Raw genomic sequence first — 16003 nt, forward strand, 5'->3', positions numbered from 1 at the left:
GACTAATCGAACCCCGGTCTTCCGCGTGACAGGCGGAGATACTGTCCACTATACTAACGAGGACTGGTCATCCCAATTGCTTCTCTGGGCGGTACGGTACTGTTGTCTATGCTCAACCGTTGAGACGTCACTTAATACTGGATATGCTTTCCATTAATGGAGTTATTATTATTTAAGCCTTTTATTTTGGCCAAGGAGCTCACCCTGTCCTATGGAGGTATCCATCCGCAATCTAAGGAGATGAAGGGTTTGTTCATTTAGCATCCAGGAAGTTCATAAAAATCTCATGGGAATACTACCACTGGTCTTCGACATACTATCGGATTCAGTGACATCCTCTTGGACAGGGTTTGCGGACATTTGGTGATGGGGCAGATTCTTTTTACATTTGCTCCTTCCTCTAATGGATATGGCTGTATTATTGTTTTTTTTAAAAAAGAAAATAAGCTGGATGGGAGGAGCCTGCACCAGACATTACCCTTGCTGAGCATGGTTGCATGTGCTTGGAACCACATTGTCCCAATGTCTCGTGGGTACAGCTCGAGTTTCCCTTCATTCACGCATAAATCTTTCGCCTTTTACTAAAGATTTCCGTGGAGGGGAACATTTGCAAGATTCTGATATTTTTGGATGCTCTGCTCACAGCAGAGCTACATGTGTTTGTTCAAGAACAGAGGACGTTTGGCAGCTTGTAACAAAGTACCACAATAGGCTGGGCCACAGATCGAGCGTGGCTAAAAGAATTGGCTGTTTTGTCCAAGACTGGAACTGGGTAGTCGTCAAACCATCCACACTTTCCCAGTTCACAACTTCGAGTCTTGTGTCAGCAGTGTGAATGTAAGTTTTACCAAGCACAAAAGGGTAGTGATGGGAGAAACAAAGCTTTGAACCGATTGTTTCGCAACATTATTCACTGTTTCCAAGCGTTCGGAACGCAACACACTGGTCAGAACAGTGAAAATGCAACAAAAAAAAAAAGACTCAGGCCAAACATTCAAAAAACACCTTTTACAAACCTATTGCAAACGCTTTCTTGAAAGTAAAATCTTTCAAATGCAATTAGCTAAACATAATCAAGTGAGTCTTGAACGGCAGGTTGACTTTAACAGCGCCTTCCACGGTAAAGCCTGAGCTTATGCAAGGTGTTTGGCCGTGATAAAGAAGAAGACTAATCGAACCCCGGTCTTCCGCGTGACAGGCGGAGATACTGTCCACTATACTAACGAGGACTGGTCATCCCAATTGCTTCTCTGGGCGGTACGGTACTGTTGTCTATGCTCAACCGTTGAGACGTCAATTAATACTGGATATGCTTTCCATTAATGGAGTTATTATTATTTAAGCCTTTTATTTTGGCCAAGGAGCTCACCCTGTCCTATGGAGGTATCCACCCGCAATCCAAGGAGATGAAGGGTTTGTTCATTTAGCATCCAGGAAGTTCATAAAAATCTCATGCGAATACTACCACTGGTCTTCGACATACTATCGGATTCAGTGACATCCTCTTGGACAGGGTTTGCGGACATTTGGTGATGGGGCAGATTCTTTTTACATTTGCTCCTTCCTCTAATGGATATGGCTGTATTATTGTTTTTTTTTTTTAAAGAAAATAAGCTGGATGGGAGGAGCCTGCACCAGACATTACCCTTGCTGAGCATGGTTGCATGTGCTTGAAACCACATTGTCCCAACGTCTCATGGGTACAGCTCGAGTTTCTCTTCATTCACGCATAAATCTTTCGCCTTTTACTAAAGATTTCCGTGGAGGGGAACATTTGCGAGTTTCTTATATTTTTGGATGCTCTGCTCGCAGCAGAGCTACATGTGTTTGTTCGAGAACAGAGGACGTTTGGCAGCTTGTAACAAAGTACCACAATAGGCTGGGCCAAAGATCGAGCGTGGCTAAAAGAATTGGCTGTTTTGTCCAAGACAGCGGTGTGAATGTAAGTTCTACCAAGCACCAAAGGGTAGTGATGGGAGAAACAAAGCTTTGAACTGATTGCTTCGCAAAATTATTCACTGTTTCCAAGCGTTCGGAACGGAACACGCTGGTCAGAACAGTGAAAATCCCACAAAAGAAAAAAGACTCAGGCCAAACATTCAAAAAACACCTTTTACAAACCTATTGCAAACGCTTTCTTGAAAGTAAAATCTTTCAAATGCAATTAGCTAAAAATAGTCAAGCGAGTCTTGAACGGCAGGTTGACTTTAACAGCACCTTCCACGGTAAAGCCCGAGCTTATGCAAGGTGTTTGGTCGTGATAAAGAAGAAGACTCCCCGTCGGGGAATCGAACCCCGGTCTTCCGCGTGACAGGCGGAGATACTGTCCACTATACTAACGAGGACTGGTCATCACAGTTGCTTCTCTGGGCGGTGTGTTACTGTTGTCTATGCTCAACCGTTGAGACGTCACTTAATACTGGATATGCTTTCCATTAATGGAGTTATTATTATTTAAACATTTTATTTTGGCCAAAGAGCTCACCCTGTCCTATGGAGGTATCCAAGAATTGTCTTGCTCACAGCAGAGCTACATGTGTTTGTTCAAGAACAGAGGACGTTTGGCAGCTTGTAACAAAGTACCACAATAGGTTGGGCCAGAGATTGAGCGTGGCTAAAAGAATTGGCTGTTTTGTCCAAGACTGGAACTGGGTAGTCGTCAAACCATCCACACTTTCCCAGTTCACAACTTCGAGTCTTGTGTCAGCAGTGTGAATGTAAGTTTTACCAAGCACAAAAGGGTAGTGATGGGAGAAACAAAGCTTTGAACCGATTGTTTCGCAACATTATTCACTGTTTCCAAGCGTTCGGAACGCAACACACTGGTCAGAACAGTGAAAATGCAACAAAAAAAAAAAGACTCAGGCCAAACATTCAAAAAACACCTTTTACAAACCTATTGCAAACGCTTTCTTGAAAGTAAAATCTTTCAAATGCTATTAGCTAAACATAATAAAGTGAGTCTTGAACGGCAGGTTGACTTTAACAGCGCCTTCCACGGTAAAGCCTGAGCTTATGCAAGGTGTTTGGTCGTGATAAAGAAGAAGACTAATCGAACCCCGGTCTTCCGCGTGACAGGCGGAGATACTGTCCATTATACTAACGAGGACTGGTCATCCCAATTGCTTCTCTGGGCGGTACGGTACTGTTGTCTATGCTCAACCGTTGAGACGTCACTTAATACTGGATATGCTTTCCATTAATGGAGTTATTATTATTTAAGCCTTTTATTTTGGCCAAGGAGCTCACCCTGTCCTATGGAGGTATCCACCCGCAATCCAAGGAGATGAAGGGTTTGTTCATTTAGCATCCAGGAAGTTCATAAAAATCTCATGCGAATACTACCACTGGTCTTCGACATACTATCGGATTCAGTGACATCCTCTTGGACAGGGTTTGCGGACATTTGGTGATGGGGCAGATTCTTTTTACATTTGCTCCTTCCTCTAATGGATATGGCTGTATTATTGTTTTTTTTTTTAAAGAAAATAAGCTGGATGGGAGGAGCCTGCACCAGACATTACCCTTGCTGAGCATGGTTGCATGTGCTTGGGACCACATTGTCCCAACGTCTCATGGGTACAGCTCGAGTTTCTCTTCATTCACGCATAAATCTTTCGCCTTTTACTAAAGATTTCCGTGGAGGGGAACATTTGCGAGTTTCTGATATTTTTGGATGCTCTGCTCACAGCAGAGCTACATGTGTTTGTTCAAGAACAGAGGACGTTTGGCAGCTTGTAACAAAGTACCACAATAGGCTGGGCCACAGATCGTGCGTGGCTAAAAGTATCCACCCGCAATCCAAGGAGATGAAGGGTTTGTTCATTTAGCATCCAGGAAGTTCATAAAAATCTCATGCGAATACTACCACTGGTCTTCGACATACTATCGGATTCAGTGACATCCTCTTGGACAGGGTTTGCGGACATTTGTTGATGGGGCAGATTCTTTTTACATTTGCTCTTTCCTCTAATGGATATGGCTGTATTATTGTTTTTTTTTTTAAAAGAAAATAAGCTGGATGGGAGGAGCCTGCACCAGACATTACCCTTGCTGAGCATGGTTGCATGTGCTTGGGACCACATTGTCCCAACGTCTCATGGGTACAGCTCGAGTTTCTCTTCATTCACGCATAAATCTTTCGCCTTTTACTAAAGATTTCCGTGGAGGGGAACATTTGCGAGTTTCTGATATTTTTGGATGCTCTGCTCACAGCAGAGCTACATGTGTTTGTTCAAGAACAGAGGACGTTTGGCAGCTTGTAACAAAGTACCACAATAGGCTGGGCCACAGATCGTGCGTGGCTAAAAGTATCCACCCGCAATCCAAGGAGATGAAGGGTTTGTTCATTTAGCATCCAGGAAGTTCATAAAAATCTCATGCGAATACTACCACTGGTCTTCGACATACTATCGGATTCAGTGACATCCTCTTGGACAGGGTTTGCGGACATTTGGTGATGGGGCAGATTCTTTTTACATTTGCTCCTTCCTCTAATGGATATGGCTGTATTATTGTTTTTTTTAAAAAAGAAAATAAGCTGGATGGGAGGAGCCTGCACCAGACATTACCCTTGCATTGTTGCATGTGCTTGGGACCACATTGTCCATACGTCTCATGGGTACAGCTCGAGTTTCTCTTCATTCACGCATAAATCTTTCGCCTTTTACTAAAGATTTCCGTGGAGGGGAACATTTGCGAGTTTCTGATATTTTTGGATGCTCAGAGCTACATGTGTTTGTTCAAGAACAGAGGACGTTTGGCAGCTTGTAACAAAGTACCACAATAGGCTGGGTCACAGATCGAGCGTGGCTAAAAGAATTGGCTGTTTTGTCCAAGCAAGCGGTGTGAATGTAAGTTTTACCAAGCACAAAAGGGTAGTGATGGGAGAAACAAAGCTTTGAACTGATTGCTTCGCAAAATTATTCACTGTTTCCAAGCGTTCGGAACGGAACACGCTGGTCAGAACAGTGAAAATCCCACACAAAAAAAAGACTCAGGCCAAACATTCAAAAAACACCTTCCACAAACCTATTGCAAACGCTTTCTTGAAAGTAAAATCTTTCAAATGCAATTAGCTAAAAATAATCAAGCGAGTCTTGAACGGCAGGTTGACTTTAACAGCACCTTCCACGGTAAAGCCCGAGCTTATGCAAGGTGTTTGGTCGTGATAAAGAAGAAGACTCCCCGTCGGGGAATCGAACCCCGGTCTTCCGCGTGACAGGCGGAGATACTGTCCACTATACTAACGAGGACTGGTCATCACAGTTGCTTCTCTGGGCGGTGTGTTACTGTTGTCTATGCTCAACCGTTGAGACGTCACTTAATACTGGATATGCTTTCCATTAATGGAGTTATTATTATTTAAACATTTTATTTTGGCCAAAGAGCTCACCCTGTCCTATGGATGTATCCAAGAATTGTCTTGCTCACAGCAGAGCTACATGTGTTTGTTCAAGAACAGAGGACGTTTGGCAGCTTGTAACAAAGTACCACAATAGGTTGGGCCAGAGATTGAGCGTGGCTAAAAGAATTGGCTGTTTTGTCCAAGACTGGAACTGGGTAGTCGTCAAACCATCCACACTTTCCCAGTTCACAACTTCGAGTCTTGTGTCAGCAGTGTGAATGTAAGTTTTACCAAGCACAAAAGGGTAGTGATGGGAGAAACAAAGCTTTGAACCGATTGTTTCGCAACATTATTCACTGTTTCCAAGCGTTCGGAACGCAACACACTGGTCAGAACAGTGAAAATGCAACAAAAAAAAAAGACTCAGGCCAAACATTCAAAAAACACCTTTTACAAACCTATTGCAAACGCTTTCTTGAAAGTAAAATCTTTCAAATGCAATTAGCTAAACATAATCAAGTGAGTCTTGAACGGCAGGTTGACTTTAACAGCGCCTTCCACTGTAAAGCCTGAGCTTATGCAAGGTGTTTGGTCGTGATAAAGAAGAAGACTAATCGAACCCCGGTCTTCCGCGTGACAGGCGGAGATACTGTCCACTATACTAACGAGGACTGGTCATCCCAATTGCTTCTCTGGGCGGTACGGTACTGTTGTCTATGCTCAACCGTTGAGACGTCACTTAATACTGGATATGCTTTCCATTAATGGAGTTATTATTATTTAAGCCTTTTATTTTGGCCAAGGAGCTCACCCTGTCCTATGGAGGTATCCATCCGCAATCTAAGGAGATGAAGGGTTTGTTCATTTAGCATCCAGGAAGTTCATAAAAATCTCATGCGAATACTACCACTGGTCTTCGACATACTATCGGATTCAGTGACATCCTCTTGGACAGGGTTTGTGGACATTTGGTGATGGGGCAGATTCTTTTTACATTTGCTCCTTCCTCTAATGGATATGGCTGTATTATTGTTTTTTTTTTAAAGAAAAAAGCTGGATGGGAGCAGCCTGCACCAGACATTACCCTTGCTGAGCATGGTTGCATGTGCTTGGGACCACATTGTCCCAACGTCTCATGGGTACAGCTCGAGTTTCTCTTCATTCACGCATAAATCTTTCGCCTTTTACTAAAGATTTCCGTGGAGGGGAACATTTGCGAGTTTCTGATATTTTTGGATGCTCTGCTCACAGCAGAGCTACATGTGTTTGTTCAAGAACAGAGGACGTTTGGCAGCTTGTAACAAAGTACCACAATAGGCTGGGCCACAGATCGAGCGTGGCTAAAAGAATTGGCTGTTTTGTCCAAGACAGCGGTGTGAATGTAAGTTTTACCAAGCACAAAAGGGTAGTGATGGGAGAAACAAAGCTTTGAACTGATTGCTTCGCAAAATTGTTCACTGTTTCCAAGCGTTCGGAACGGAACACGCTGGTCAGAACAGTGAAAATCCCACAAAAAAAAGACTCAGGCCAAACATTCAAAAAACACCTTTTACAAACCTATTGCAAACGCTTTCTTGAAAGTAAAATCTTTCAAATGCAATTAGCTAAAAATAATCAAGCGAGTCTTGAATGGCAGGTTGACTTTAAAAGCACCTTCCACGGTAAAGCCCGAGCTTATGCAAGGTGTTTGGTCGTGATAAAGAAGAAGACCCCCCGTCGGGGAATCGAACCCCGGTCTTCCGCGTGACAGGCGGAGATACTGTCCACTATACTAACAAGGACTGGTCATCCCAATTGCTTCTCTGGGCGGTACGGTACTGTTGTCTATGCTCAACCGTTGAGACGTCACTTAATACTGGATATGCTTTCCATTAATGGAGTTATTATTATTTAAGCCTTTTATTTTGGCCAAGGAGCTCACCCTGTCCTATGGAGGTATCCACCCGCAATCCAAGGAGATGAAGGGTTTGTTCATTTAGCATCCAGGAAGTTCATAAAAATCTCATGCGAATACTACCACTGGTCTTCGACATACTATCGGATTCAGTGACATCCTCTTGGACAGGGTTTGCGGACATTTGGTGATGGGGCAGATTCTTTTTACATTTGCTCCTTCCTCTAATGGATATGGCTGTATTATTGTTTTTTTTTAAAAGAAAATAAGCTGGATGGGAGGAGCCTGCACCAGACATTACCCTAGCTGAGCATGGTTGCATGTGCTTGGGACCACATTGTCCCAACGTCTCATGGGTACAGCTCGAGTTTCTCTTCATTCACGCATAAATCTTTCGCCTTTTACTAAAGATTTCCGTGGAGGGGAACATTTGCGAGTTTCTGATATTTTTGGATGCTCTGCTCACAGCAGAGCTACATGTGTTTGTTCAAGAACAGAGGACGTTTGGCAGCTTGTAACAAAGTACCACAATAGGCTGGGCCACAGATCGTGCGTGGCTAAAAGTATCCACCCGCAATCCAAGGAGATGAAGGGTTTGTTCATTTAGCATCCAGGAAGTTCATAAAAATCTCTTGCGAATACTACCACTGGTCTTCAACATACTATCGGATTCAGTGACATCCTCTTGGACAGGGTTTGCGGACATTTGTTGATGGGGCAGATTCTTTTTACATTTGCTCTTTCCTCTAATGGATATGGCTGTATTATTGTTTTTTTTTTTTTTAAAGAAAATAAGCTGGATGGGAGGAGCCTGCACCAGACATTACCCTTGCTGAGCATGGTTGCATGTGCTTGGGACCACATTGTCCCAACGTCTCATGGGTACAGCTCGAGTTTCTCTTCATTCACGCATAAATCTTTCGCCTTTTACTAAAGATTTCCGTGGAGGGGAACATTTGCGAGTTTCTGATATTTTTGGATGCTCTGCTCACAGCAGAGCTACATGTGTTTGTTCAAGAACAGAGGACGTTTGGCAGCTTGTAACAAAGTACCACAATAGGCTGGGCCACAGATCGTGCGTGGCTAAAAGTATCCACCCGCAATCCAAGGAGATGAAGGGTTTGTTCATTTAGCATCCAGGAAGTTCATAAAAATCTCATGCGAATACTACCACTGGTCTTCGACATACTATCGGATTCAGTGACATCCTCTTGGACAGGGTTTGCGGACATTTGGTGATGGGGCAGATTCTTTTTACATTTGCTCCTTCCTCTAATGGATATGGCTGTATTATTGTTTTTTTTAAAAAAGAAAATAAGCTGGATGGGAGGAGCCTGCACCAGACATTACCCTTGCATTGTTGCATGTGCTTGGGACCACATTGTCCATACGTCTCATGGGTACAGCTCGAGTTTCTCTTCATTCACGCATAAATCTTTCGCCTTTTACTAAAGATTTCCGTGGAGGGGAACATTTGCGAGTTTCTGATATTTTTGGATGCTCAGAGCTACATGTGTTTGTTCAAGAACAGAGGACGTTTGGCAGCTTGTAACAAAGTACCACAATAGGCTGGGTCACAGATCGAGCGTGGCTAAAAGAATTGGCTGTTTTGTCCAAGCAAGCGGTGTGAATGTAAGTTTTACCAAGCACAAAAGGGTAGTGATGGGAGAAACAAAGCTTTGAACTGATTGCTTCGCAAAATTATTCACTGTTTCCAAGCGTTCGGAACGGAACACGCTGGTCAGAACAGTGAAAATCCCACACAAAAAAAAGACTCAGGCCAAACATTCAAAAAACACCTTCCACAAACCTATTGCAAACGCTTTCTTGAAAGTAAAATCTTTCAAATGCAATTAGCTAAAAATAATCAAGCGAGTCTTGAACGGCAGGTTGACTTTAACAGCACCTTCCACGGTAAAGCCCGAGCTTATGCAAGGTGTTTGGTCGTGATAAAGAAGAAGACTCCCCGTCGGGGAATCGAACCCCGGTCTTCCGCGTGACAGGCGGAGATACTGTCCACTATACTAACGAGGAATGGTCATCACAGTTGCTTCTCTGGGCGGTGTGTTACTGTTGTCTATGCTCAACCGTTGAGACGTCACTTAATACTGGATATGCTTTCCATTAATGGAGTTATTATTATTTAAACATTTTATTTTGGCCAAAGAGCTCACCCTGTCCTATGGATGTATCCAAGAATTGTCTTGCTCACAGCAGAGCTACATGTGTTTGTTCAAGAACAGAGGACGTTTGGCAGCTTGTAACAAAGTACCACAATAGGTTGGGCCAGAGATTGAGCGTGGCTAAAAGAATTGGCTGTTTTGTCCAAGACTGGAACTGGGTAGTCGTCAAACCATCCACACTTTCCCAGTTCACAACTTCGAGTCTTGTGTCAGCAGTGTGAATGTAAGTTTTACCAAGCACAAAAGGGTAGTGATGGGAGAAACAAAGCTTTGAACCGATTGTTTCGCAACATTATTCACTGTTTCCAAGCGTTCGGAACGCAACACACTGGTCAGAACAGTGAAAATGCAACAAAAAAAAAAGACTCAGGCCAAACATTCAAAAAACACCTTTTACAAACCTATTGCAAACGCTTTCTTGAAAGTAAAATCTTTCAAATGCAATTAGCTAAACATAATCAAGTGAGTCTTGAACGGCAGGTTGACTTTAACAGCGCCTTCCACTGTAAAGCCTGAGCTTATGCAAGGTGTTTGGTCGTGATAAAGAAGAAGACTAATCGAACCCCGGTCTTCCGCGTGACAGGCGGAGATACTGTCCACTATACTAACGAGGACTGGTCATCCCAATTGCTTCTCTGGGCGGTACGGTACTGTTGTCTATGCTCAACCGTTGAGACGTCACTTAATACTGGATATGCTTTCCATTAATGGAGTTATTATTATTTAAGCCTTTTATTTTGGCCAAGGAGCTCACCCTGTCCTATGGAGGTATCCATCCGCAATCTAAGGAGATGAAGGGTTTGTTCATTTAGCATCCAGGAAGTTCATAAAAATCTCATGCGAATACTACCACTGGTCTTCGACATACTATCGGATTCAGTGACATCCTCTTGGACAGGGTTTGCGGACATTTGGTGATGGGGCAGATTCTTTTTACATTTGCTCCTTCCTCTAATGGATATGGCTGTATTATTGTTTTTTTTTTAAAGAAAAAAGCTGGATGGGAGCAGCCTGCACCAGACATTACCCTTGCTGAGCATGGTTGCATGTGCTTGGGACCACATTGTCCCAACGTCTCATGGGTACAGCTCGAGTTTCTCTTCATTCACGCATAAATCTTTCGCCTTTTACTAAAGATTTCCGTGGAGGGGAACATTTGCGAGTTTCTGATATTTTTGGATGCTCTGCTCACAGCAGAGCTACATGTGTTTGTTCAAGAACAGAGGACGTTTGGCAGCTTGTAACAAAGTACCACAATAGGCTGGGCCACAGATCGAGCGTGGCTAAAAGAATTGGCTGTTTTGTCCAAGACAGCGGTGTGAATGTAAGTTTTACCAAGCACAAAAGGGTAGTGATGGGAGAAACAAAGCTTTGAACTGATTGCTTCGCAAAATTGTTCACTGTTTCCAAGCGTTCGGAACGGAACACGCTGGTCAGAACAGTGAAAATCCCACAAAAAAAAGACTCAGGCCAAACATTCAAAAAACACCTTTTACAAACCTATTGCAAACGCTTTCTTGAAAGTAAAATCTTTCAAATGCAATTAGCTAAAAATAATCAAGCGAGTCTTGAATGGCAGGTTGACTTTAAAAGCACCTTCCACGGTAAAGCCCGAGCTTATGCAAGGTGTTTGGTCGTGATAAAGAAGAAGACCCCCCGTCGGGGAATCGAACCCCGGTCTTCCGCGTGACAGGCGGAGATACTGTCCACTATACTAACAAGGACTGGTCATCCCAATTGCTTCTCTGGGCGGTACGGTACTGTTGTCTATGCTCAACCGTTGAGACGTCACTTAATACTGGATATGCTTTCCATTAATGGAGTTATTATTATTTAAGCCTTTTATTTTGGCCAAGGAGCTCACCCTGTCCTATGGAGGTATCCACCCGCAATCCAAGGAGATGAAGGGTTTGTTCATTTAGCATCCAGGAAGTTCATAAAAATCTCATGCGAATACTACCACTGGTCTTCGACATACTATCGGATTCAGTGACATCCTCTTGGACAGGGTTTGCGGACATTTGGTGATGGGGCAGATTCTTTTTACATTTGCTCCTTCCTCTAATGGATATGGCTGTATTATTGTTTTTTTTTAAAAGAAAATAAGCTGGATGGGAGGAGCCTGCACCAGACATTACCCTAGCTGAGCATGGTTGCATGTGCTTGGGACCACATTGTCCCAACGTCTCATGGGTACAGCTCGAGTTTCTCTTCATTCACGCATAAATCTTTCGCCTTTTACTAAAGATTTCCGTGGAGGGGAACATTTGCGAGTTTCTTATATTTTTGGATGCTCTGCTCGCAGCAGAGCTACATGTGTTTGTTCGAGAACAGAGGACGTTTGGCAGCTTGTAACAAAGTACCACAATAGGCTGGGCCAAAGATCGAGCGTGGCTAAAAGAATTGGCTGTTTTGTCCAAGACAGCGGTGTGAATGTAAGTTCTACCAAGCACCAAAGGGTAGTGATGGGAGAAACAAAGCTTTGAACTGATTGCTTCGCAAAATTATTCACTGTTTCCAAGCGTTCGGAACGGAACACGCTGGTCAGAACAGTGAAAATCCCACAAAAGAAAAAAGACTCAGGCCAAACATTCAAAAAACACCTTTTACAAACCTATTGCAAACGCTTTCTTGAAAGTAAAATCTTTCAAATGCAATTAGCTAAAAATAGTCAAGCGAGTCTTGAACGGCAGGTTGACTTTAACAGCACCTTCCACGGTAAAGCCCGAGCTTATGCAAGGTGTTTGGTCGTGATAAAGAAGAAGACTCCCCGTCGGGGAATCGAACCCCGGTCTTCCGCGTGACAGGCGGAGATACTGTCCACTATACTAACGAGGACTGGTCATCACAGTTGCTTCTCTGGGCGGTGTGTTACTGTTGTCTATGCTCAACCGTTGAGACGTCACTTAATACTGGATATGCTTTCCATTAATGGAGTTATTATTATTTAAACATTTTATTTTGGCCAAAGAGCTCACCCTGTCCTATGGAGGTATCCGAGAATTGTCTTGCTCACAGCAGAGCTACATGTGTTTGTTCAAGAACAGAGGACGTTTGGCAGCTTGTAACAAAGTACCACAATAGGTTGGGCCAGAGATTGAGCGTGGCTAAAAGAATTGGCTGTTTTGTCCAAGACTGGAACTGGGTAGTCGTCAAACCATCCACACTTTCCCAGTTCACAACTTCGAGTCTTGTGTCAGCAGTGTGAATGTAAGTTTTACCAAGCACAAAAGGGTAGTGATGGGAGAAACAAAGCTTTGAACCGATTGTTTCGCAACATTATTCACTGTTTCCAAGCGTTCGGAACGCAACACACTGGTCAGAACAGTGAAAATGCAACAAAAAAAAAAAGACTCAGGCCAAACATTCAAAAAACACCTTTTACAAACCTATTGCAAACGCTTTCTTGAAAGTAAAATCTTTCAAATGCAATTAGCTAAACATAATAAAGTGAGTCTTGAACGGCAGGTTGACTTTAACAGCGCCTTCCACGGTAAAGCCTGAGCTTATGCAAGGTGTTTGGTCGTGATAAAGAAGAAGACTAATCGAACCCCGGTCTTCCGCGTGACAGGCGGAGATACTGTCCACTATACTAACGAGGACTGGTCATCCCAATTGCTTCTCTGGGCGGTACGGTACTGTTGTCTATGCTCAACCGTTGAGACGTCACTTAATACTGGATATGCTTTCCATTAATGGAGTTATTATTATTTAAGCCTTTTATTTTGGCCAAGGAGCTCACCCTGTCCTATGGAGGTATCCATCCGCAATCTAAGGAGATGAAGGGTTTGTTCATTTAGCATCCAGGAAGTTCATAAAAATCTCATGCGAATACTACCACTGGTCTTCGACATACTATCGGATTCAGTGACATCCTCTTGGACAGGGTTTGCGGACATTTGGTGATGGGGCAGATTCTTTTTACATTTGCTCTTTCCTCTAATGGATATGGCTGTATTATTGTTTTTTTTTTTTAAAGAAAATAAGCTGGATGGGAGGAGCCTGCACCAGACATTACCCTTGCTGAGCATGGTTGCATGTGCTTGGGACCACATTGTCCCAACGTCTCATGGGTACAGCTCGAGTTTCTCTTCATTCACGCATAAATCTTTCGCCTTTTACTAAAGATTTCCGTGGAGGGGAACATTTGCGAGTTTCTGATATTTTTGGATGCTCTGCTCACAGCAGAGCTACATGTGTTTGTTCAAGAACAGAGGACGTTTGGCAGCTTGTAACAAAGTACCACAATAGGCTGGGCCACAGATCGAGCGTGGCTAAAAGAATTGGCTGTTTTGTCCAAGACAGCGGTGTGAATGTAAGTTTTACCAAGCACAAAAGGGTAGTGATGGGAGAAACAAAGCTTTGAACTGATTGCTTCGCAAAATTGTTCACTGTTTCCAAGCGTTCGGAACGGAACACGCTGGTCAGAACAGTGAAAATCCCACAAAAAAAAGACTCAGGCCAAACATTCAAAAAACACCTTTTACAAACCTATTGCAAACGCTTTCTTGAAAGTAAAATCTTTCAAATGCAATTAGCTAAAAATAATCAAGCGAGTCTTGAATGGCAGGTTGACTTTAAAAGCACCTTCCACGGTAAAGCCCGAGCTTATGCAAGGTGTTTGGTCGTGATAAAGAAGAAGACCCCCCGTCGGGGAATCGAACCCCGGTCTTCCGCGTGACAGGCGGAGATACTGTCCACTATACTAACAAGGACTGGTCATCCCAATTGCTTCTCTGGGCGGTACGGTACTGTTGTCTATGCTCAACCGTTGAGACGTCACTTAATACTGGATATGCTTTCCATTAATGGAGTTATTATTATTTAAGCCTTTTATTTTGGCCAAGGAGCTCACCCTGTCCTATGGAGGTATCCACCCGCAATCCAAGGAGATGAAGGGTTTGTTCATTTAGCATCCAGGAAGTTCATAAAAATCTCATGCGAATACTACCACTGGTCTTCGACATACTATCGGATTCAGTGACATCCTCTTGGACAGGGTTTGCGGACATTTGGTGATGGGGCAGATTCTTTTTACATTTGCTCCTTCCTCTAATGGATATGGCTGTATTATTGTTTTTTTTTAAAAGAAAATAAGCTGGATGGGAGGAGCCTGCACCAGACATTACCCTAGCTGAGCATGGTTGCATGTGCTTGGGACCACATTGTCCCAACGTCTCATGGGTACAGCTCGAGTTTCTCTTCATTCACGCATAAATCTTTCGCCTTTTACTAAAGATTTCCGTGGAGGGGAACATTTGCGAGTTTCTTATATTTTTGGATGCTCTGCTCGCAGCAGAGCTACATGTGTTTGTTCGAGAACAGAGGACGTTTGGCAGCTTGTAACAAAGTACCACAATAGGCTGGGCCAAAGATCGAGCGTGGCTAAAAGAATTGGCTGTTTTGTCCAAGACAGCGGTGTGAATGTAAGTTCTACCAAGCACCAAAGGGTAGTGATGGGAGAAACAAAGCTTTGAACTGATTGCTTCGCAAAATTATTCACTGTTTCCAAGCGTTCGGAACGGAACACGCTGGTCAGAACAGTGAAAATCCCACAAAAGAAAAAAGACTCAGGCCAAACATTCAAAAAACACCTTTTACAAACCTATTGCAAACGCTTTCTTGAAAGTAAAATCTTTCAAATGCAATTAGCTAAAAATAGTCAAGCGAGTCTTGAACGGCAGGTTGACTTTAACAGCACCTTCCACGGTAAAGCCCGAGCTTATGCAAGGTGTTTGGTCGTGATAAAGAAGAAGACTCCCCGTCGGGGAATCGAACCCCGGTCTTCCGCGTGACAGGCGGAGATACTGTCCACTATACTAACGAGGACTGGTCATCACAGTTGCTTCTCTGGGCGGTGTGTTACTGTTGTCTATGCTCAACCGTTGAGACGTCACTTAATACTGGATATGCTTTCCATTAATGGAGTTATTATTATTTAAACATTTTATTTTGGCCAAAGAGCTCACCCTGTCCTATGGAGGTATCCGAGAATTGTCTTGCTCACAGCAGAGCTACATGTGTTTGTTCAAGAACAGAGGACGTTTGGCAGCTTGTAACAAAGTACCACAATAGGTTGGGCCAGAGATTGAGCGTGGCTAAAAGAATTGGCTGTTTTGTCCAAGACTGGAACTGGGTAGTCGTCAAACCATCCACACTTTCCCAGTTCACAACTTCGAGTCTTGTGTCAGCAGTGTGAATGTAAGTTTTACCAAGCACAAAAGGGTAGTGATGGGAGAAACAAAGCTTTGAACCGATTGTTTCGCAACATTATTCACTGTTTCCAAGCGTTCGGAACGCAACACACTGGTCAGAACAGTGAAAATGCAACAAAAAAAAAAAGACTCAGGCCAAACATTCAAAAAACACCTTTTACAAACCTATTGCAAACGCTTTCTTGAAAGTAAAATCTTTCAAATGCAATTAGCTAAACATAATAAAGTGAGTCTTGAACGGCAGGTTGACTTTAACAGCGCCTTCCACGGTAAAGCCTGAGCTTATGCAAGGTGTTTGGTCGTGATAAAGAAGAAGACTAATCGAACCCCGGTCTTCCGCGTGACAGGCGGAGATACTGTCCAC

General features: G+C 43.4%; 18 non-coding genes across 18 annotated transcripts; 13 read left to right on the forward strand and 5 right to left on the reverse strand.

Annotated features, from left to right (window-relative positions):
• The first annotated feature begins 537 nt into the window (after positions 1-537).
• LOC143752954 (U5 spliceosomal RNA) lies at positions 538-652 on the forward strand. The gene has a single exon (XR_013207440.1). It is a non-coding gene; the product is annotated as a U5 spliceosomal RNA (small nuclear RNA).
• Positions 653-1704: 1052 nt separating this feature from the next.
• LOC143752938 (U5 spliceosomal RNA) lies at positions 1705-1819 on the forward strand. The gene has a single exon (XR_013207425.1). It is a non-coding gene; the product is annotated as a U5 spliceosomal RNA (small nuclear RNA).
• A 454-nt stretch (positions 1820-2273) lies between these two features.
• Positions 2274-2345, reverse strand: trnad-guc (transfer RNA aspartic acid (anticodon GUC)). Its single transcript has one exon. It is a non-coding gene; the product is annotated as a tRNA-Asp (tRNA).
• Positions 2346-3583: 1238 nt separating this feature from the next.
• On the forward strand, positions 3584-3698 carry LOC143753017 (U5 spliceosomal RNA). The gene has a single exon (XR_013207499.1). It is a non-coding gene; the product is annotated as a U5 spliceosomal RNA (small nuclear RNA).
• A 409-nt stretch (positions 3699-4107) lies between these two features.
• On the forward strand, positions 4108-4222 carry LOC143753018 (U5 spliceosomal RNA). The gene has a single exon (XR_013207500.1). It is a non-coding gene; the product is annotated as a U5 spliceosomal RNA (small nuclear RNA).
• A 403-nt stretch (positions 4223-4625) lies between these two features.
• LOC143752980 (U5 spliceosomal RNA) lies at positions 4626-4739 on the forward strand. The gene has a single exon (XR_013207465.1). It is a non-coding gene; the product is annotated as a U5 spliceosomal RNA (small nuclear RNA).
• Positions 4740-5183: 444 nt separating this feature from the next.
• trnad-guc (transfer RNA aspartic acid (anticodon GUC)) lies at positions 5184-5255 on the reverse strand. Its single transcript has one exon. It is a non-coding gene; the product is annotated as a tRNA-Asp (tRNA).
• Positions 5256-6490: 1235 nt separating this feature from the next.
• On the forward strand, positions 6491-6605 carry LOC143753019 (U5 spliceosomal RNA). Its single transcript, XR_013207501.1, has one exon. It is a non-coding gene; the product is annotated as a U5 spliceosomal RNA (small nuclear RNA).
• Positions 6606-7601: 996 nt separating this feature from the next.
• On the forward strand, positions 7602-7716 carry LOC143753020 (U5 spliceosomal RNA). The gene has a single exon (XR_013207503.1). It is a non-coding gene; the product is annotated as a U5 spliceosomal RNA (small nuclear RNA).
• A 411-nt stretch (positions 7717-8127) lies between these two features.
• Positions 8128-8242, forward strand: LOC143753021 (U5 spliceosomal RNA). Its single transcript, XR_013207504.1, has one exon. It is a non-coding gene; the product is annotated as a U5 spliceosomal RNA (small nuclear RNA).
• A 403-nt stretch (positions 8243-8645) lies between these two features.
• On the forward strand, positions 8646-8759 carry LOC143752981 (U5 spliceosomal RNA). Its single transcript, XR_013207466.1, has one exon. It is a non-coding gene; the product is annotated as a U5 spliceosomal RNA (small nuclear RNA).
• Positions 8760-9203: 444 nt separating this feature from the next.
• trnad-guc (transfer RNA aspartic acid (anticodon GUC)) lies at positions 9204-9275 on the reverse strand. Its single transcript has one exon. It is a non-coding gene; the product is annotated as a tRNA-Asp (tRNA).
• Positions 9276-10510: 1235 nt separating this feature from the next.
• LOC143753022 (U5 spliceosomal RNA) lies at positions 10511-10625 on the forward strand. Its single transcript, XR_013207505.1, has one exon. It is a non-coding gene; the product is annotated as a U5 spliceosomal RNA (small nuclear RNA).
• Positions 10626-11621: 996 nt separating this feature from the next.
• LOC143752939 (U5 spliceosomal RNA) lies at positions 11622-11736 on the forward strand. The gene has a single exon (XR_013207426.1). It is a non-coding gene; the product is annotated as a U5 spliceosomal RNA (small nuclear RNA).
• A 454-nt stretch (positions 11737-12190) lies between these two features.
• Positions 12191-12262, reverse strand: trnad-guc (transfer RNA aspartic acid (anticodon GUC)). Its single transcript has one exon. It is a non-coding gene; the product is annotated as a tRNA-Asp (tRNA).
• Positions 12263-13501: 1239 nt separating this feature from the next.
• LOC143753024 (U5 spliceosomal RNA) lies at positions 13502-13616 on the forward strand. The gene has a single exon (XR_013207507.1). It is a non-coding gene; the product is annotated as a U5 spliceosomal RNA (small nuclear RNA).
• Positions 13617-14612: 996 nt separating this feature from the next.
• Positions 14613-14727, forward strand: LOC143752940 (U5 spliceosomal RNA). Its single transcript, XR_013207427.1, has one exon. It is a non-coding gene; the product is annotated as a U5 spliceosomal RNA (small nuclear RNA).
• Positions 14728-15181: 454 nt separating this feature from the next.
• trnad-guc (transfer RNA aspartic acid (anticodon GUC)) lies at positions 15182-15253 on the reverse strand. The gene has a single exon. It is a non-coding gene; the product is annotated as a tRNA-Asp (tRNA).
• Positions 15254-16003: the final 750 nt, after the last annotated feature.

The sequence above is a fragment of the Siphateles boraxobius genome, unplaced genomic scaffold (genome assembly GCF_051911475.1).
Source record: "Siphateles boraxobius isolate OS27281-9 unplaced genomic scaffold, OSU_SipBor_1 270, whole genome shotgun sequence".
Classification (NCBI taxonomy): domain Eukaryota; kingdom Metazoa; phylum Chordata; class Actinopteri; order Cypriniformes; family Leuciscidae; genus Siphateles; species Siphateles boraxobius.